Here is a 20,480-nt window from a genome sequence, read left to right as displayed (position 1 = left end):
AAGGCATCTTGGATAGATTATTGTGCTTACTGACCTGTTGTTGCAGAAGTAGTTGTAGCTACAAAATAATAAATTGAATAGAGATATCATTAATACAGCATAAAAATGTTAAAAATATGCAAAACAAACAAACAGATAGATAGATATTGCAGCTAAAAAAGGTATTATAGATTACTGTGCTTACTGACCTGTTGTTGCAGCAGTAGTTGTAGCTACAGAATAATAAATTGAATAGAGATATCATTAATACAGCATAACATATGGAAACAGATAGATCACTTTAAAAGCATCTTGGATAGATAGATGGGTAGATAGATAGATATTGCAGCTGGAAAGTTGTATAGATTACTGTGTTTACTGACCTGTTGTTGCAGCAGTAGTTGTAGCTACAAAATAATAAATTGAATAAATATATCATTAATACAGCATAACATTTTTTAAAAAGATGCAAAACAAACCAATAGATAGATAGATAGATATATAGATCACTGTAAAGGCATCTTGGATAGATAGATAGATAGATAGATAGATAGATAGATAGATAGATAGATAGATAGATAGATAGATAGATAGATAGATAGATAGATAGATATTGTAGCAGGAAAGTTTTATAGATTATTGTGCTTACTGACCTGTTGTTGCAGCAGTAGTTGTAGCTACAAAATAATAGATAGATAGATCACTGTAAAGGCATCTTGAATAGATAGATAGATAGAGATAGATAGATAGATAGATAGATAGATAGATAGATAGATAGATAGATAGATATTGCAGGTGAAATGTTTTATAGATTCCTGTGCTTACTGACCTGTTGGTGCAGCAGTAGTTGTAGCTACAGAATAATAAATTAAATAGAGATATCATTAATACAGCATAAAAATGTTAAAAGATGCAAAATAAACAGATAGATAGATAGATTGATAGATAGATACATAACCGATGAAGCTGACTGATGGTCAGTCGTGCCTACACACCATCGGTTAAAAAAACGATCGTGTCAGAACACGGTGACGTAAAACACAACAACGTGCTAAACAAAATGAAGTTCAATGCTTCCAAGCATGCGTTGACTTGATTCTGAGCATGCATGGATTTTTAACATTTAAAACAAGATTGCTTTTTTTTAACCTATGGATAAATAACCGATGGCGCCCACACACGATCAGTTTGGACCGATGAAAACGCTCCATCAGACCGCTCTCATCGGTTTAACCGATCGTGTGTACACGGCCTTAAGCTGCGTAGGGTTTTTTTTTCACTGTGAGGGCGATAAGGATGTGGAACTCTCTTCCACAATCAGTGGTGTCAGCGGGAAGTATTTTTTTTTTTTTTTTTTAATATCTTTATTAATTTTCTATTTACACATATCATATCAGGTGTGCGCAGCCTATTGCATTAGGGTGTGCACCCCAAAGCTCAAACACACACTACCGATTGCTAACTGTGTTCATTCAGAAAGGGAAGGGAGGTCAGTAAATTACATATTTACCGGCCCCTTCCTCCGTTCATCCTAAAACATCCCTGCAGCATCAGCCGCCGTGAGAGGAGGGAAGCCAGCAGCGGTGTGAGGGGGAAGGGGGGGGGAGCTAGGGTAGTAGGGAGAATCTATGTTGCACAGGGTGATTAGGGTGTGCCTGGGCACACCTGGCACACCCTGTGCGCACGCCTATGGCCTAGTACACACGAGAGGATTTATCTGCGGATACGGTCCAGCGGACCGTTTCCGCGGATAAATCCTCTCGAGGATTTCAGCGGATTTGGATCCGATGGAGTGTACTCACCATAGGATCGAAATCCGCGCCGAAATCCCCTCGCGATGACGTGTCGCGCCGTCGCCGCGATGATGACGCGGCGACGAGCGCGACGCTGTCATATAAGGAATTCCACGCATGCGTCGAATAATTACGACGCATGCGGGGGATCCCTTCGGACGGATTGATCCGTTGAGTCTGTACAGACCAGCGGATCAATCAGTTGGGATGGATTCAAGCGGATAGATTTGAAAGCATGTCTTCAAATTTTTATCCGCTTGAAATCCATCCCAGGGGATAAAAATCAGCGGAAACAGATCCGCTGGATTGTACACACCAGGGGATCTATCCGCTGGAGCCGGTCCGCGGATCAATTCCAGCGGATGGATCCTCTCGTGTGTACGGGGCCTATGAGTTAGATATAATATAAGTAGTATTGATTGTTTTTAAAAGACTCTTGGATGTGCATCTTAGTGAACATACAGGGATATGGGAAATGATTTTTGACATTGACACACAGGTTGAACTGGATGGACTAGTGTCTTTATTGAACTTTACCAACTATGAAACAATGCGCAGACCTCTTTAGCTGTGCCATTTTAGAACTAAATTGACACTTGTAGTGTGAGTCAGAGCTTTTGCACTGCAAACTTTACACTACCTCGGGGCTCCCAGGGCAATCTGTGACTGTGGGTAAGTGCTGACATGATCCCTGAACTCTTACCCCTGACCTCTGAGTGTGTTACTTAATCCTGAACCCTGAACTCTGTGTGTTACATAATGGTTAAGTAACACACATGGTTCAGGATTAAGTAATGTACAGAACTTGGGTCAGAATTAAAAGATAATTTCCTTTTTTTTCTAAATTCCATCTCTTCTATGTACCAATATACCATTAGTGTACTCCTTTTCCATAAAGCTTTCTATTTATGTAACACAACAGTTACCTTGGCGTCCAGCTGGCGGTATAAAAAACGTCTCCATTACTTCCTGGACAGACCTTGGGACTTGACACAGGAAGGAGTTTACCTGATAGGGTAACCAGACATTCCCGGTTTCAGGGGACGGTGCCCGGATTGAGGACACTGTCCCCGAACCAAGTCTGTCCCCGGTTTTGTCCCCGGATTGCATTTGGATTGGATTTGAACAGGGCTTAGGGCAATTTCAAAGACAGTCAGTGCAGAATAATAATAATAAAAAAAAATCTGAATTACATCCCTCCGCGCCTACTAGCTTGGGGGGGGGGGGGGGGGTGTATATTTTTCCATTATCTGTGCCCCTTTCTGATGATCCTGTGCTGGTCCGAGTGGAGGGAATTTTTCTTCAGTTTCAGGTGCATGTCCATTCAGCTCCGCTCACATGTTCTTTTGCCTTGACTCAAGTCCCGGCCAGCCGCCTGCCTGCTTATCTCCTTGCCTTCCCTGGCAGAGTGATCTTCCTTCGCACTCCACCCAGTAGTAGCCGGGGCCTGGAGAGTAAGACTTGACAAGCTACGAAGCGGGCGGCGACGGGAAGAGAGTTGCTTTTTGCCACCATTACTAGTAAAAAAAAAAAAATATGTCCCCGGATATCATTTTAAAAATCTGGTCACCTAATGCCCTTACACATGATCAGACCTTTGTCCGACAAAATTCACATCGGCATTCCATCGGAGGAAAAGAGAGCATGTTCTCTATATAAACTCTGATTGAATTAATCGGAATATCCGATGGAATTACTCCGATGGGGCATACACATGGTTGGAATTTCCGATGGAAAAAGTCTGTCTGACTTTTTCCATCGAAAATTCCGATCGTGTGTACGAGGCTTTAGTTTACCAGCTGACCTGATTAGCACACACCCTACATCATTCACCCTCCTACTCCAGCAGACCACTACCACCCTTCATAAGGTGCATGTTTTTCCTGTGCAATCAGTGAATTCCGTTCTCACTAAATACACAGCCATAGATCATTCATTTGGCAGAGTGTGCAGGAGCTGAGCGATCAGATCACAGCCTATTTGGAAAGGGTGGTAGTATTGAAACCACGAGAAGTATGTCCTGGGTTCTATAAAGCTCATCACACACTATAAAATATGATAGTAAAATCCACTTTAGATCTACCACCAACTATGTTGTGCAAGGGCCTGTCTGATTTGATTCAGAGTGTTTGGATAGATGATGTGTCTTCCTGTTTTATACTGTAGATATAAAGAAAGAAGAGACTGAATACCTTTCCCAAGTCTGCACTGCCACACCAACATACCTCCCAACATTCTGAGATGGGAATGAGGGACACCTATTAGCAAAAGTATGCAGGCATAGGACACACCCCCTGTCACACCCCCTTAAAGGAGAATTGTACAAAAGAAATTGATAGGGTAAACCCACAAGTGTTATTTTACCACTACTATTACCGTTATATTGTCTTGTGGAATTTACAAATGCAGCAATTTAGGATTTGGATGAAAGGTTTAGGACTGGGAAACACTTTTTGAAAGATAAATAGTGCATTTTATATGCAATTACATATGCATGTGCACATTTGTGTGTGCACATGGCTGGTACAGCAGCCCATTCATTTGAATAGGCTGCTGTACCCACGAGAAACAAGGGAAAATAAATCCCTCACCCCTTTAAAGCGGAACCTTTCTTCAGTTATTTCATAATTTACCATGCCTAGGGAAATAAAGTCATACATCCCAGGAGTCTTCAGGAGAGGGGGAGGGATTTCTCACCTGGACACACCATCCTGTTTGCATGCCTGAACTAAGGGCAGATGGATTCCAGGAAATAAGTGCTACATGAGTCATCTGCCCTTACTCAGGATGACCACGGGCAGAAATAGTGATTTCTAAGAAAAAAGAGGTTGTAAACCTTTGTGTTTTTTCAGCTTAAAGGAACACTAAAGATTAGTTTTTATTAGATCAATTGATTGCTGTAAGCTAGAGCATTTAAATATCACTTACCTCGTTTTTCCTTTTGACCTCCAAAATACAGTAATCCAGGTTTGAAAATGCCATTTCCTGTCTCTCCCCTTCTTGCTTTCCACCAGCATCTGAGCTGTTTTGCATGGTGGAAAGCAGAATGTGCTCACCCCCTCCCTATGACTACAGCCCTGCGTGAAGATGCTCTCTTATCCCTCACAGGCATGGAGGCTAAGCCTAATGGGAACTGTAGTTCCCATTAGGCCGTGATGTAGCAAGAATGAATGCGCACCGCAAACCAGGAAGTCAGTGAGAATAATGATTCAGGAGTGACGGAGGTGAATAAATTAGCCCAATTTAACAGGTATCAAACTAGTTATAATGCAAAACATTACTTTTTACTTTATCAGCTACTGTCAGACTTTAATTTAAGAGGAAAATATTTTTGTCTTTACAACCCCTTTAATGCATCCTATGCAACACCTTGTAGTGTCCGGCCCCCCAGCCCCCCGTTTTACTTATCTGAGCCCAAATTTATGTGGGCGTGTCCCTGCCGTCGCTCTCTCCACGGGTTCTCGGCTCTTTATTGGATAGATTGATAGCAGCGCAGCCATTGGCTCCCTCTGCTGTCAATCAAATCCAATGACGCGGGTGTCGGGGGGTGGGGCCGAGTCCTGCATTCGGTGGCCATGGACGCTGAATGCTGGACACGGGAGCGCACCCGCAAGGTAACCCCCTTGGGAAAGAGCTTCCCGGAGGGGGTTATCTGACACGGGGAAGAGCCAAGAGAGCTCCCGGGGGACCCCAGAAAACGGCATTCGGGGCCACTCTGTGCACAGCAGAGGTAAGTATGACATGTTTGTTATTTATTTTATTTTTATCAAACCTTTAGTATCACTTTAAGTTATTATTATTTAGTCATTAATTCTGATTTTCAAATTTTCAGGTTTTTCGAATTTACGGTTTGTTTTTTCATTTCAGAATTTACGTTTTTTCGAATTTCCTTTTTTTTTGAATTTTCGATTCATTTTTGGATTTCCGATTTATTTTCGAATTTACGAATATTCGGAAAACTTAGTTATAAAAGGATTTTTAATACTACAGTACGGTTAATAAATTTGTCGAAATTTGATAAAAAACGAATTTGGAACAAAACAAATTGCACATGTCTACCAGTATTTCCCTGGAAAGCAAGCGTAATTAAGGTACAGCAGGAGGTATACAGTACATTTGATTCATACACCCTGCAGCTCTCACTGGTTCCTGACTAGTGTGTGCTGTCAGTGGGAAGAACCAATAAGCACTTCGGGTACAAAGGAGTTTGACACTCCTGGAAGTGTCAGTTTCTGTGAGGATCATGGTGATCTTGAATGGAGCAGCTTTCTTTCAGACACATTGGTGAGCACAATCAGTAAAATCAGATAATATATAAACTCAATTATAGGTATTCTTACCGTTGACTGTTTGAGCAGAAATATCTGCAAAATAAAGAAATAAATACAATTATAACAGAATACAAGCCGAGGAGTCTATTTCTAAAACTTTTGTTGCTCAAATATCAGAAGCCTATGCGGAAACTGAACAAAATGTCATAGGTTCATCATCTCCATCTAGTGGCCAAAATGCGGTATTGTTTTCTGAAATACCTCAATTCAAAAACTATACTGTACTGCATTTTGGCCACTAGATACAGGAATTCATCTCTTACAAAAATGATGGTTATATTTTTTATCTTTTTATATTCTTATCTTGCACAAATGCTACTGACATTCGTGCTACAAATTTTTTTTTTTTTTAAATAGACCCTTTAGTTATATAAAAGTTACATTTTATAAGTTATACAATTTCTCCAATGCTGTCACATGGCAACAAAAATTTTGGAAATAATGGGCCAGATTCACAAAGAGTTACGCCGGCGTATCAGTAGATACGCGGACGTAACTCGGAATCTAAGCCCGTTGTATGTTTAAGTGTATGCTCAAACTGAGATACACTTAAACCTACTTAAGATACGACGGCCTGCGCCGTCGTATCTTAGGGTGCAATATTTCCGCTGGCCGCTAGGTGGTGCTTCCATTGAGTTCGGCGTAGAATATGCAAATGAGTAGATACGCCGATTCACGAACGTACGCTTGCCCGTCGCAGTAAAGATACGCCGTTTCCGTAAGAGGTATGCCGGCGTAAAGATAAAGCTGCCCCCTAGGTGGCGTAGCCAATGTTAAGTATGGCCGTCGTTCCCGCGTCTAAATTTTACGTTGTTTGTGTAAGTTGTCCGTGAATGGGGCTGGACGTAATTTACGTTCACGTCGAAACCAATACGTCCTTGCGGCGTACTTTGCCGCAATGCACACTGGGATATGTACACGGACGGCGCATGCGCCGTTCGTAAAAAACGTCAATAACGTCGGGTCACCATTTATTTAAATAAAACACACCCCCTCATCCTCATTTGAATTACGCACGCTTACGCCGGCCCCATTTTAGCTACGCCGCCGTAACTTACGAGGCAAGTGCTTTGAGAATACAGCACTTGCCTCTCTGACTTAAGGCGGCGTAGCATAAATAGGATACGCTACGCCGCCTTAAAGATGCGGCGACCTACGTGAATCTGGCCCAATGACTTTTTTCACGTCTGTCCATAGCGCAACAAAAACAAGTTTTGTGATTTTGAAGGTTCTGCAGTTGGGATCTATTGCAAGCTACAGGTTTAAAAATAATGAGAATTAATTTTATACCAAAATTAACATGTTAAAGCTTATATGAGATTATAGTGATTGGGGTTATATTTGCATTCAAGTGTATTTACACCTTTGCAGTTACATTTGAGAAACCCCCACTATGTTTTTCTATTCAAAAAACCCAGTATGGGAAAGGCGTGTTTCTGTTTAATTTGTAATGGCACCCCCAAACACATCTAGCAAATGTGGCTTGTTTGCGGCCACAAAACCACATATTACTGCAGTACCATGCGGTTTAGTGCGGCACAATTTTTAAAAGTAGCGCCTGCCTTACTTATTGCATGTTCCTGTGTCAAAAACAGAATGCGCAGGAGCGAGAAACGGTGTGCGCATTCTAGTGTGAACCTGCCCTTATGCCCCGTACACACGATCGGAAATTCCGACAGCAAAAGTCTGATGTGAGCTTTTCATCGAAAATTCCAACCGTGTGTATGCTCCATCAGACTTTTGCTGTCGAAATTTCCGCCAGCAAAAGTTTGAGAGCAGATTCGAAAAAAATTCCTATCGGAAAATCTGTTCGTCTGTATGCTTTTCCGACACACCAAAAACCACGCATGCTCGGAATCAAGTCGACGCATGCTCGGAAGCAGTGAACTTCATTTTTCACGGCTCATCGTAGTGTTGTACGTCACCACGTTCGCGATGGTCGGAATTTGGTGTGACCGTGTGTATGCAAGACAGCTTGAGCGGAATTCCGTTGGAAAAAAACATCCAAGTTTTTTCTGATGGAAAATCCGTTCGTGTGTACGCGGCATTAGAGTTATACATGGGACTCTGTGAGAAGCTTGTAATGTGCAGAATAGCTTGCAATGTGTAAATTGGAGACAGATTTGTGGATTGACATACAATGTACTACCCAAGCCATGAGCGACCCCTTTGTTAGGACAGACTGTGTGCACATCTAGTTTACAACTGATAATGAAAATCTACCACCACAATACAAATTGGGTTTAATGTGGGTAACATTAACTCCCCAGCCCTTCACATTCCATAGAAGAGAAAAATCGAATTTTCAGGAAGTAAAAAAAGAAAAAGCATAAAAAGATAGGCATTAGATAAAGCCAAGCCAAGAGAAGGAACTTGGCCCTGGTTTAGCCTAATTTATTCCCCCAGTTATTCTACAACACAGTAACTTTATATTTCTTTATAGGTTCATTCAATTTTATTCTCTTCACAGTTGACATAATTACCGTATTTATCGGCGTATATCGCGCACTTTTTTCCCCTTAAAATAAGGGGAAAATCGTGGGTGCGCGATATACGCCGATAGCCGCTTCACGCGCTCAGTTTGAAATCCTGTGCCGACATATACCGAGTGCAGTACACTCGGGTACATTCGGCTAGGCTCGGCTTCGCTCGTGCTCACGCATAAACGTCACAGAGCGTGAGCGCGAGCGAAGCCGAGCCTAGCCGAATGTACCCGAGTGTACTGCACTCGGTATATGTCGGCGGAGGCGTTCGAACTGAGTGCGGGAAGCAGGGACTCGACTTGAGGCGCGCGCTGGAGAAGCCGTGAGGACACCACCGAGGCCGCAGACGGACGCCGGACCGGACGATGGACGCTGGGAAGACACCAAAACTGTAAGTAATAAAATCATATAACATTTTTTTTTACAGGAATTTCGGGGGCAACTTTATGGGTGCGCGGTATACGCGGGAGCGCGATATACCGCGATAAATACGGTATATTATATTATTTCAATCAACTTAATTTCTCAATTACTTTTCATCAAATAGCTGCCATGAAGCTATGATTATGACACTTCATGTTACATAATCTTATCCTACAATCCGCTAGTATATCTATTTTCATTTACATTTATAAGAGTTACTTTCCTGCATGATTACGCTTTTTTCTACTATACTATTGTACATGTTCTGTTAATGAAATATCTATTTATATTATATTATTGTATATGCTTTTTTAATAGAATTTTGTTAATAATTATAAAATGTAATAAAATATTTGAAAATGGTAGGCATACATTTTTCTATAAGCATATATTATGCTATGTGAATGGGAACATATAATAAATATAAAGTAGGTCTTATACCAATTTGGCTGAAAAAGTGGAAATACACTTTACCATTGGTTCACACCCAGGGTGTAACAATTGAAGTATCCGCCTGTGTGACTGCTCTGGGATACAAGAGCCCAGAGGTCTGGCACGCCCTGAACCATTGAATTTTGCAGGACACCCTTCTCTATATCTGGCTGTATGAAGATTCATCCACACAGCTGCACCATCTGGCAGACAGTTAGCATGTATATAGAGGGCTGGACCAGTGAAAAATGACTTTCAAGGATACTATTGTGTATTAAAATGAACTGCCATCGTCTTAGAATGAGACAAGTCCCACATGTCACTGCCTTTAAAATACAGTTTTTAAGACAGAAAAATGAAAGCCGAAACCTATATGTCCTGCAACACCACAGATATATCTGGTTCAGATACCGTATTTATCGCGATATAGCGCGCTCCCGCGTATACCGCGCACCCCTAAAGTTGCCCCCGAATCCTGTGGAAAAAAAGTTTTTTTTGTACTTACAGTTATAGTGTCTTGCGCGGCGTCCATCAGGGGGCCTCGTCGGGTTCGGCGTCCGTCTGCGGCTTCGGGTGTCCTCTTCGTCGTGTCCGGCGTCCTTCTGCGGCTTCGGGTGTCCTCTTCGTCGGGTCCGGCGTCCTTCTGCGGCGTCCTCGCGTCCTCCCCGCTCGTTTCCCGCGCCAAGTTTGAATACTGCGCCGACATATACAGAGCGCAGTACACTCGTGTATTGTCGGGCAGGCTCGGCAACTCTCGCGCTGACGTCCTGTACGTCCGGATGTGAGCGCGGAAGGAGCCGAGACTGCCCGACTATACCCGAGTGTACTGCGCTCGGTATATGTCGGCGCAGTATTCAAACTCGGCGCGGGAAAGTGGGTATCGGCGTATACCGCGCACCCGCGATTTTGCCCTGATTTTCAGGGCAAAAAAGTGCGCGGAATACATTTTTTTTTTTATCTTTTTGAGTAAACCCAAGTGAAATAACATTTCTTTGGTTAAATCACAGCGTGCCATAAACAATAAAATTACATGTTTTCTTCTTCTTTTTTTTATCCTTTGTTGCTGCGAGTTGTAAAACATCGCAATAAGCGTATATATTAATTGGTTTGAGCAAAAGTTAGATGCCCATCTAAAAGCTTTTGAAAACTATTGACACTTCCTGCATTTTATTCTCTAGGGCCTCTGCTAAAGAAAAATGGATGATGTTTGGGGGGTTGTAAGTAATTTTCTAGCAGAAAAAATTATGATTTTTACATGTATGAGAGAAATGCCAGAATTGGCCTGGTAGGGAAGTAGTTAAAGCGGAGTTCCGGCCACAATTTCACTTTTTATATATAAATACCCCTGTAATACACAAGCTTAATGTATTCTAGTAAAGTTAGTCTGTAAACTAAGGTCCGTTTTGTTAGGTTGTTACAGCATTTAGACACTTTATAAAATAGAAATCTTAAGTGTGGGCATCATGAAGCCAGACTGTATGACTTCCTGGATTTCAGCCTTGCAGATCTCGCACATGCTCAGTGCTGCACAAGCAGTGTAATAGGTTTTTAGATCAGGTTTCAGCTCCTGTACTGTCCAAGTCACATGATTCTTCGAGACTGGGATGTGCACAGACTCCTGGAAAGTTACACCCACTACATTCCCAGGAGTCTGTGCGGTGTAGGTTAGGAAGCTTAAGCACCTAGGTGCAGGAAGAGGGAAGATGAACTATTCTGCCTAGCAACAACACTTTGAAGGCATCTAAAAAAAAATAAAAAATTCTTAAAGGACTAATGACATTTTTTTTTAAAACTACTGATGTAATGTTATATTTATGGGTGGAACTCCACTTTAAACTACAAACTTTTTACAACTTTTTACTTTTTACTGATCCAATGACTAACACGGCACAAGACTGTACTTCTCTATCTTAGATACACATTGACAGCACACACATTTACTATTTAATGCTGATACGTAAGGCTTGCAAGCATCAAGCAACATTTTACAAGATGATGTTCTTGTCCTATTTATTATTGTTCCACCTGAGTGAACACGATTGTAAAACTGCTTTTGACATCTAGTTGTCAGTGTTACAGCTCAATGTTTATTTGAGCTGGAATACTTATTAATAAATCAGGGAAAGGGAAGGGAAAGAAAACCAGTTCAGAGGAATAACTGAATGCTCAGCAGTAATATCTGTTCTACTGTGTAGTAACCACTAGGTGTCACACTGTACCTTTCTCGCTATAATAACCATTGTACATTAGTTCTTATGATAACCCTGTTGCAAATCTCCTGACACATTATTTCTTCCAGCGTATGGGAAGCACACCCCTCCTCTGTCTCACAGTTCAGGACTCAGACAAGAATAACACCATCTGACACTGTATGCATTCAGCAGTCATCTCAGCATAGTGCCTTCTCCCTACTACAAGGGCACTTCAAAAACTTCAGCCCCGGAAGGTTTTACCCCCTTCCTGACCAGAGCACTTTTTACAATATGGCACTGCGGCACTTTAACTGGTAATTGTGCGGTCATGCAATGCTGTACCCAAGCAAAATTTGCGTCTTTTTTTCCCACAAATAGAGTTTTTGGGTATTATTTGATCACCTATGCAAGTATTATTTTTTGCGCTATACACAAAAAAGTGCGAACATTTTGAAAAAAATAAAAATATATTTTTTGCTTTTTACTATAATAAATATCCCCAAAAATGTTTTTTTTAAAAAAAAATTCTTCATCAGTTTAGGCCAATATATATTCTTCTACATATTTTTGGTTAAAAAAATCACAACAAGCGTATATTGATTGGTTTGAGCAAAAGTTATATAGCCAGATTCAGTAAGACTTACGACGGCTTTTAAGTAGATACGCCGTCGTAAGTCCGAATCTGTGCCGTTGTATCTTTAAGCATATTCTCAAACTAAAACACGCTTAACTGTTACTAAGATACGACCGACGTAAGTCTCCTACGCCTTTGTATCTTAGCTGCATATTTACGCTGGCCGCTAGGGGCGTGTATGTGGATTTAAGCCTAGAATATGCAAATGAGCAAGATACGCCTATTCACAAACGTATTTGCGCCCGATACGCTGTTTACGTAAGGCGTTTTTCAGGCGTAAAGATAAACCACCAAAAAGATGGCGAAGCCCATGCAAGGTAAAGACGTCGGAAGTGCCGTCAAATTTTACCTCGTTTGCGTAATGGGGCTGGGCGTAGGTTACGTTCATGTCAAAAGCAATGAGTATTTGCGACGTGATTCTGAGCATGCACGCGCATGCACCGTACAAACGGCCCTCATTTACATGGGGTCACGGGTAATTTACATAGAGCATGCCCCCTACCTGCCTATTTTGAATTAGGCAGGGTTACGCCGGGCCATTTGCGCTACGCCGACGTAACTTAGGAGGCAAGTGCTCTGTGAATACAGTACTTGCCTCACTATGTTACGTCGGCGTAGTGCAAATGGGATGCGCTACGCCGGCATAAAGATACGTGAATCTAAATAATAGTGTCTACAAACTATGGGAAAGATTTATGGCATTTTTATTTTATATTTTTTTTTACTAGTAATGGCGGTGATCTACGATTTTTAGCGGTATTGCGACATTGCAGCGGACAGATCGGGCACTTTTGACACATATTTGGGACCATTTACATTTATACAGCGATCAGTGCTATAAAAATGCACTGATTACTGTGTAAATTACACTGGTAGGGAAGGGGTTAACACTAGGGGGCAATCAAGGGGTTAAATGTGTGATCCCGTAGTATGTTCTAACTGTATGGGGATAGGACTGAGTAGGAGAGGAGACATTTCTCTGTTCCTACTTACTAGGAACAAACGATATGTCTCCTCTCTTCTGACAGCACAGGGATTTGTGTGTAAACTCGTGCACTCGATCGGGTGTGGCTGGTGGCAATCGTGACCGCCGGCCACACGCATCGGGTCTCCCCGCCATGGCGGTTCTTAAAGGGAAAACCGTACTCGTTCAGGGTTTCGCCCAGGAGAGCCATTCTGCACCAGCATATCTGCGTGAGTCAGTCGGGAACCGGTTAATGGCATTCCATAACAGCTTGTAAAATGCAGTTGGTGTCAGTGGGAGGAATAGTGGCCATCATTGATATTAGTGGGAGGACTAGTGTCCCATCATTGGTATTAGTGGAAGGAATAGTGCCCCATCGTTGGTATTAGTGGGAGGATTAGTGTCCCATCATTGATATTAGTGGCAGGACTAATGTCCCATCATTGATGTTAGTGGAAGGACTAGTGTCTCATCATTGATAATAGTGGAAGGAAAAGTGCCCATCATTGATATTAGTGGAAGGAATAGTGTCCCATCATTGATATTGGTGGCAGGACTAGTGTCCCTTTATTGATATTAGTGGAAGAAATAGTGCCCATCATTTGTATTAGTGGGTGGAATATTGCCCATCATTTGTATTATTTTGAGGAATAGTGCCCATCATTGATATTGGTGGAAGAAATAGTGTCCCATCTTTGATATTAGTGGAAGGAATAGTGCCCATCATTTATATTAGTGGAAGGAATAGTGTTCCATCATTGATATTAGTGGGGGGAATAGTGCCCCATCATTTGTGTTAGTGGAAGGAATAGTGTCCATCATTGATATTAGTGGGAGGACTATTGTCCCATCATTGATATTAGTGGAAGGAATAGGCGCTGCTGTAAATTCAGAGGGGGTCTGAGTTGTTATTTGACTCAGACATATGTAATTATGGGCAATTTAGCCTCTGTTCCCGCCATGGCTGTGCTGGGAGTAACCACCGTTGTTCGCCTGGGGGTGTTATTACCGTCCCAGGCCAAGGGTGGCAGTAGCAGAGTCAGGGTGTATTGGGTGTCCCCCTCGGCAGCAGATCAGTGGGAGTGGTCGCCCCGCTGTGCATGCTGGGGAGGGGTACTTAAGGGACAAGGGCGAGGTCGGTGGTCGTTCTGTCGTGTCTCGTGGCCCGCCTGGCCTGGGGTGCGTGTCCTGAATCCTGGCTCCGGGACCACGTTGCTCCGGGGTTGCGGCTTCGCTGGTAGGCCCAGTAGTTAGACTGGGACCTGCCTTTAAAGGTGATCCTGTGCTGTCTGTCCTTGATGAAGGAAACCAGGGGACGACCTATCCTGGAGAGGACCAGGCAAGAGGCTGGTATCTTGGGAGAAGGCCTGGAAAATTAATCGAAGGATGCACCATACACTGAGATGCTTGATGATGATCGCCTGTCAGATCTAAGTTCTACTAAAGTTAATCTGGAGATCCGGGTGCTGAATCCTGTGGCAGGGGATTCCCGGACCAAAAGTGTCTCCTCATGATGGAAGGTCTGTGGCAGAGACTGTACTTTATTCCGTGTGTCATTCCGGCTGCTAGACCAGTGAGAGGGACCTATCCGGGTGAGCAATACCCACTCTGGCTAGAGAGGCGACGAGAACTGTTTGCTGGAAGCAGGAGTGTTTCCTAATTTGAGAGTATACACCTGAAGCTATCTACCTACTGTATACCCTTCCACCCCTCCAACTTCTTTTTTACTACGTTCTGCAAATAAACCTTAGAAAAAGAAGCGTATCTTGTGGACATTGGAATTCTTCAGACTCTCTTTTATTACCCTGGACAGCGAGAATATAGAGGTAACATGCCGCTCGAAATACTCAGCAGCTCCTTCGGGGGTTAGTGCTACATATATTAGTGGGAGAAATAGTGTCCCATCATATATATTAGTGGGAGGAATAGTGTCCCATCATATATATTAGTGGGAGGAATAGTGTCCCATCATATATATTAGTGGGAGGAATAGTGTCCCATTATATATATTAGTGGGAGGAATAGTGTCCCATCATTGATATTAGTGGGAGGAATAGTGTCCCATCATTGATATTAGTGGGAGGAATAATGTCTCATCATTGATATTAGTGAGAGGACGAGCGTGTAAAATCTGGTGCAGCTCTAAATCATAAACCATTCAGCTTCCAGGTTTTTCTGTCAAAGCTTAATTGGACAAGCTAAAGTTACAATCTGATTGGCTACCATGCACAGCTGCAACAGATCCGGAGTGCACCAGTTTTAGTAAATCTACCTCATTATGTCATTAATCTGCCTGGGGCACAGCTGTGTTTTTTACCTTTTTTTTTTGTTTTACTGAAAATTAGGCAAGTTGTTGCTAAACACCAGTGGCGTCACTAGGGTTGGTGTCACCTGGTGTGGTAAAACATGGTGTCACCCCCCTACACCAACTATAGTCGCCCTTTAGTACCGTCCCCCCTCCTTCAGTAGACCCCCCTCCACTAAGTATAGACCCCCCCTCCATCAGTACAGACCCCCCTTCACCACTTATAGTCCTCCCTCAGTACAGACCCCCGCCACTTAGTATAGACCCCCTTCGATCAGTACAGACCCCCTTCCAAGTATAGACCCCCCAGGACATAGCACCCCCTCCATTACTACAGAGCCCCCCAGGACAAAGCACCCCCCTCCATTAGTACAGACCCCCCAGGACATAGCACCCCCATCCATTAGTAATGACCCCCCCAGGACATAGCACCCCAGTCCATTAGTACAGACCCCCAGGACATAGCTTCCCCCCTCCATTACTACAGAACCCCCAGGACATAGCACCCCTCTCCATTAGTACAGACCCCCCCAGGACATAGCACCGCCCTCCATTAGTACAGACCCACCAGGACATAGCACCCCCTCAATTAGTACAGACCCCCAGGACATAGCACCCCTCAATTAGTACCGAACCCCCCTTTCTGTGTTTTTTAAGCTCAATGCAATTTGTAGCTCAACAATGATATGATCAGATCTTTACAATCACAGGCATTGTGCACAATAATTGCTTTGGAATAGTAATAAATAATTGGATAAATGATGTTGCCCTAATTACAGTGCAGAACATTACAAATTATAGACGAGGGAGGAGTACAATGCTATTTATTCTGACATCTAACTGATATAGGTAACCTACATGATGACTACAAACAATTGAATTGCCATAACTTTACATCCAAACGATTTAGACTCAGTTTCAATCAAACAGAGTCGATCAGCCAGAGGGGAATATTATTGTTCGCTTTGCATGACTTGGCAGCACTAAGATACATTAGTCATGTATATGATTGTATTTGAATTGATAATTTTTTGAGATTACATAGTGGAAGCAGAGATTTGATCTATGAAGTTACAATTGTATCCTAAAGAGAAACGCCACTACAAATGCTTTAGCTGCTGAGTTTCCGTTCACACCTGAGCGTATTGTTTTCCGGCAGAGTCACAAGTTTTTTAGCGCAATTTTGCCACAGTTTTTAACGCGATTTTACCATGATTTTGTACAGGTCAAAGGTCACAAATGTAAATGAATGAAAAACGCCTGTAATCTGCCAAAAATGAAGCTCCTGTACTTTTTTGAGTGGCGGGCGTTTTGCTTTAGGTGACAGAACGTTCAGATGTGAAAAGGGGCTATTGAAATTAATGGCATTTGTCTTGTTGGGCGTTTTTAGAGCTGAGGCTTACAGCAGAAAAACGCCCAAAAACACCTACGTGTGAACAGAGCCTAAGGCTGCATTCACACCTGAGCGTTTTCAGCACGTAAAACGCTGAAAAAAACACCTGAAAAATGCCCAATAAGCAAAATCCCATTCATTTCAATAGCATCTGGCACATCTGAGGCAAAACGCCTGAAAAACGCCTGAAGTAAAAAAAATACATTCGCTTACTTTTGTACAGATTACAGTCATTTTTCAGATTTTTATATTGGTGTCCTTTTGACCAAAATCACAGCAAAATCGCTGCAAAAAACGCGGTAAAAACGCTAAGTCTTTCTGCCTGAAAACAAAACGCTCAATTATGAATGCAGCCTTATAGCCCGTACACACGATCCGAATATCGTACAACAGATAGTACGACTTTTTGTGCTTAATAGTCACAAGTAGAAATTGAATAGGGTACTAAAGTCACAATAAATCTCGTACGACAGAAATAAAAATCGGAAGTGATGATATGTGTTGTAATGTATTAGTATTGTATTTTCGGACGACAACTGTACTGACTAAATGAAAATCATACGATTGGGTATCGTACGAGGAAAATATCGGATTAAATTACGTGATCGGCTCTCGAAAGTAGTGTACACACGATCCGAAAATCGTACGATTCTTCCTCGGACGGCAGTTTCTGTCCAATATTCGGATTGTGTGTACGGGCCATTAGGCTCGGTTTCCACTTGTGCGACTTCTCGTGCGAATTGGGACAGCAAAGTCGCATGACAAGTCGCACCCCAAGATTTCCAATAAGTTCCGTTCATATCTGTGTGACTTCAAGTCGCAGCGACTTCAAAGTAGTCCCTGCACTACTTTGGTCCCACTTTGATGCGACTTAAGGTCCAGGACCTCTAGAATACACCGGCATTGCTTCAAGTCGCATCAAAATCGTGCGACTTTGGGGTTGCAATAGTGGAAACCGAGCCTTAAACATAAGGTACATACCAGTGACTGGGGTGCAGCATTGTCTTCCTGCAGCCAATTCTTCTTAGTGCTGAAGGTCTCTGGTGCTGTTATTTTGGATATGGAAGCTGACTGTGGCTTCCAGAGGATCTCTGAGATTGCGTGGAGTTGTGGGACTTGGCCTGCAGCCTCCTGCATCTCCTCGTCTTTAAAAATTAGTTTTGACCTTATTGTAATTATTTAAAATCTTATATAGTAAATAAAAGACAATATCAATCTGCTTGATACAATAAAATTCCTAAGATCCACTAAGCTCTGGTTTACACTGCTGCGACTTCTCATGCAGCTTGCTGCGATGTGCAACACAGAAAGTCGCATGACAAGTCAAAAGACATTTATTTAAATAAGCGCCTTAATTGCTGTGACTTAAGTCGCAGTGCCAAAGAAATAAAAAGTTCCTGCACTACTTTTGTGCATCTTTTGTGCATCTGCCAAAGCGATATCTGACTTTCTTTTTAATTAAAGAGGTCAGATACATCTGGTAAGCAGGTTACTTATCTTTTGCACTTTGGGTGTCGTTTTTTTGAAGAGTTTCTGGTGAAAGATTGTACCTTATCAACACTGCACAGCAAGAATTTTCTGTCACTGGAATTTTAAGATTGAATATATTTTATTTTATATTATTAAGATACTTTTTTTTTCACATTTGTGCATTTATTATCAGATTGTTGAAATATGTTTTGATACTAATCTATATAGCACTGGTGCATAATCACTAATATTGTGGCACATGAACAGCGCCCCCTATCTTGTTCTATATATCACTAGGAGTCACTTCACTCTTTCAGGGGAGCAGCAATTAATTCAATTTATTCTTCTTATTTTAATTTTAATATATTTTTGGTGCGGAGGTTACCTCACTCAATTTACTTTTGTGCATCTTCCTTGCAACATAAGTGCCATGGACTGCAATGTTAAAAAAAACTCACAAAAGTTGCAAGTAAAGCTGCGTACACACGATAGTTTTTCGGCATGAAAAAAAACGTAATTTTTCAGCATGTCCAAAAAACGACGTTTTTCCAACTTCATCATTAAAAACGATGTTGCCCACACACCATCGTTTTTAAAAAATGATGAACAAAGGGCGGTGACGTACAACACATACGACGGCACTCTGAAGGGGAAGTTCTATTTGCCTTTGGGCTGCTTTAGCTGATTCCTTGTTAGTAAAAGACGATTTGCGCTTTTTGTCTGTTACAGCGTGATGAATGTGCTTACTCCATTATGAATATTATTATGGTAGTTTTACCTGAACGAGCGCTCCTGTCTCATAACTAGCTTCTGGGCATGCACAGGTTTAAAACGTCGTTTTAGCCCACACACGATCATTTTTTACAACCCGAAAAACAACATTTTAAAAAACGACATTAAAAAATGCAGCATGTTCAAATTTTTTTTTGTCGTTTTTCAGAAGCCGAAAAACGATGTGAAGCCCACACACGATGATTTTAAATGACGTTTTTAAAAATTTCATTTTTTTTCATGCCGAAAAACGACCGTGTGTACGCGGCATAAGTCATTTCTTTGGCTTATCTTTGGCTGTGACTTCAGAGGGTTTTGTAATTTCAATAATACGTGTCACACTCTGTATTTTTATGATTGGCCAAAATTACAAAACATCAAAGTCACGTTAAAGTCACATTGAAGTATTCAAAGTCACAAGCAAGTTGCAATGCAAAGTCTCACTGGAAGTCAAATAACTTTGTGGTCGCAGCAAGATGGAAAGACACTAATAAAGTCATGTGTAACAGAAAATACTGAAAATATCAACCATTGTTCTATGGTTATCTAACATCTAAAGTACATCAACCTGCTGTAATATATATATATATATATATATATATATATATATATATATATATATATATATTTCAACAGCTGTTATGTATCCCGGCATTACAACCAACCTCCTGCTTGGCTCACCTGATGCCCAGAGGCATATAAGTGTCAGCATCAAAGCTACTGATAACATCCTTGGAGTTCCCATCTTGTCTTCTGTAAGATGTGTGTCCTTGGTCCAGGCAGGAGACAGTAATTATGTTTTATGCTTCCTTTGTACAGCCTATATAAAGCTTCTGAAACACACCTTTCCTGGCTGAAACCCCAACAAAATCACTTCCCATCATTACAGAGGTATCACTATGATATGCTATCATTAATATTAGCATACATAGCTATTGTCATGACTTGGAGCTTCTTGGGAAATTATATTTTGCTCTAATTCACAAAGCTCTAATACAGGGATAAGGATTTTTATTGTAGCTGTCATTTTCAGATTTTCATAAATTCAACCTTAAAATGTCCATCACTTTTTGCAAAGTAAGTATTGGTCATGTGTACGAGGCATAACTGAGCAAGCTGATTGGTTGCTATGCACAGCTGCCCCAGATTCTGTTTTCTCCACGTTTTTTCACCCATCATTTTCCGAAGGTTATTGACTTTTGATGTTAATTCTAGTTCAGAAGCTGCCTTAAAGGATCTATGCCAATTCTCCATTATTGCACCATTCTACACAAATCATAATACTGGATCCAGTGTAACTACCCATAAAC

General features: G+C 41.8%; 1 long non-coding RNA gene across 1 annotated transcript; it reads right to left on the bottom strand.

Annotated features, from left to right (window-relative positions):
• Positions 1 to 808: 808 nt before the first annotated feature.
• On the bottom strand, positions 809 to 20,122 carry LOC120913482. Its single transcript, XR_005743521.1, has 3 exons — positions 19,852 to 20,122; positions 6,113 to 6,136; positions 809 to 832 (listed from the first exon to the last, which is right to left on the bottom strand). It is a non-coding gene; the product is annotated as an uncharacterized LOC120913482 (long non-coding RNA).
• Between the last annotated feature and the right edge of the window lie 358 nt (positions 20,123 to 20,480).

The sequence above is a fragment of the Rana temporaria genome, chromosome 9 (genome assembly GCF_905171775.1).
Source record: "Rana temporaria chromosome 9, aRanTem1.1, whole genome shotgun sequence".
NCBI classification, from domain to species: Eukaryota; Metazoa; Chordata; class Amphibia; order Anura; family Ranidae; genus Rana; species Rana temporaria.
The sequence above is the reverse complement of the archived record's forward strand: the minus strand, read 5'-3'. Positions and strand labels throughout refer to the sequence as shown.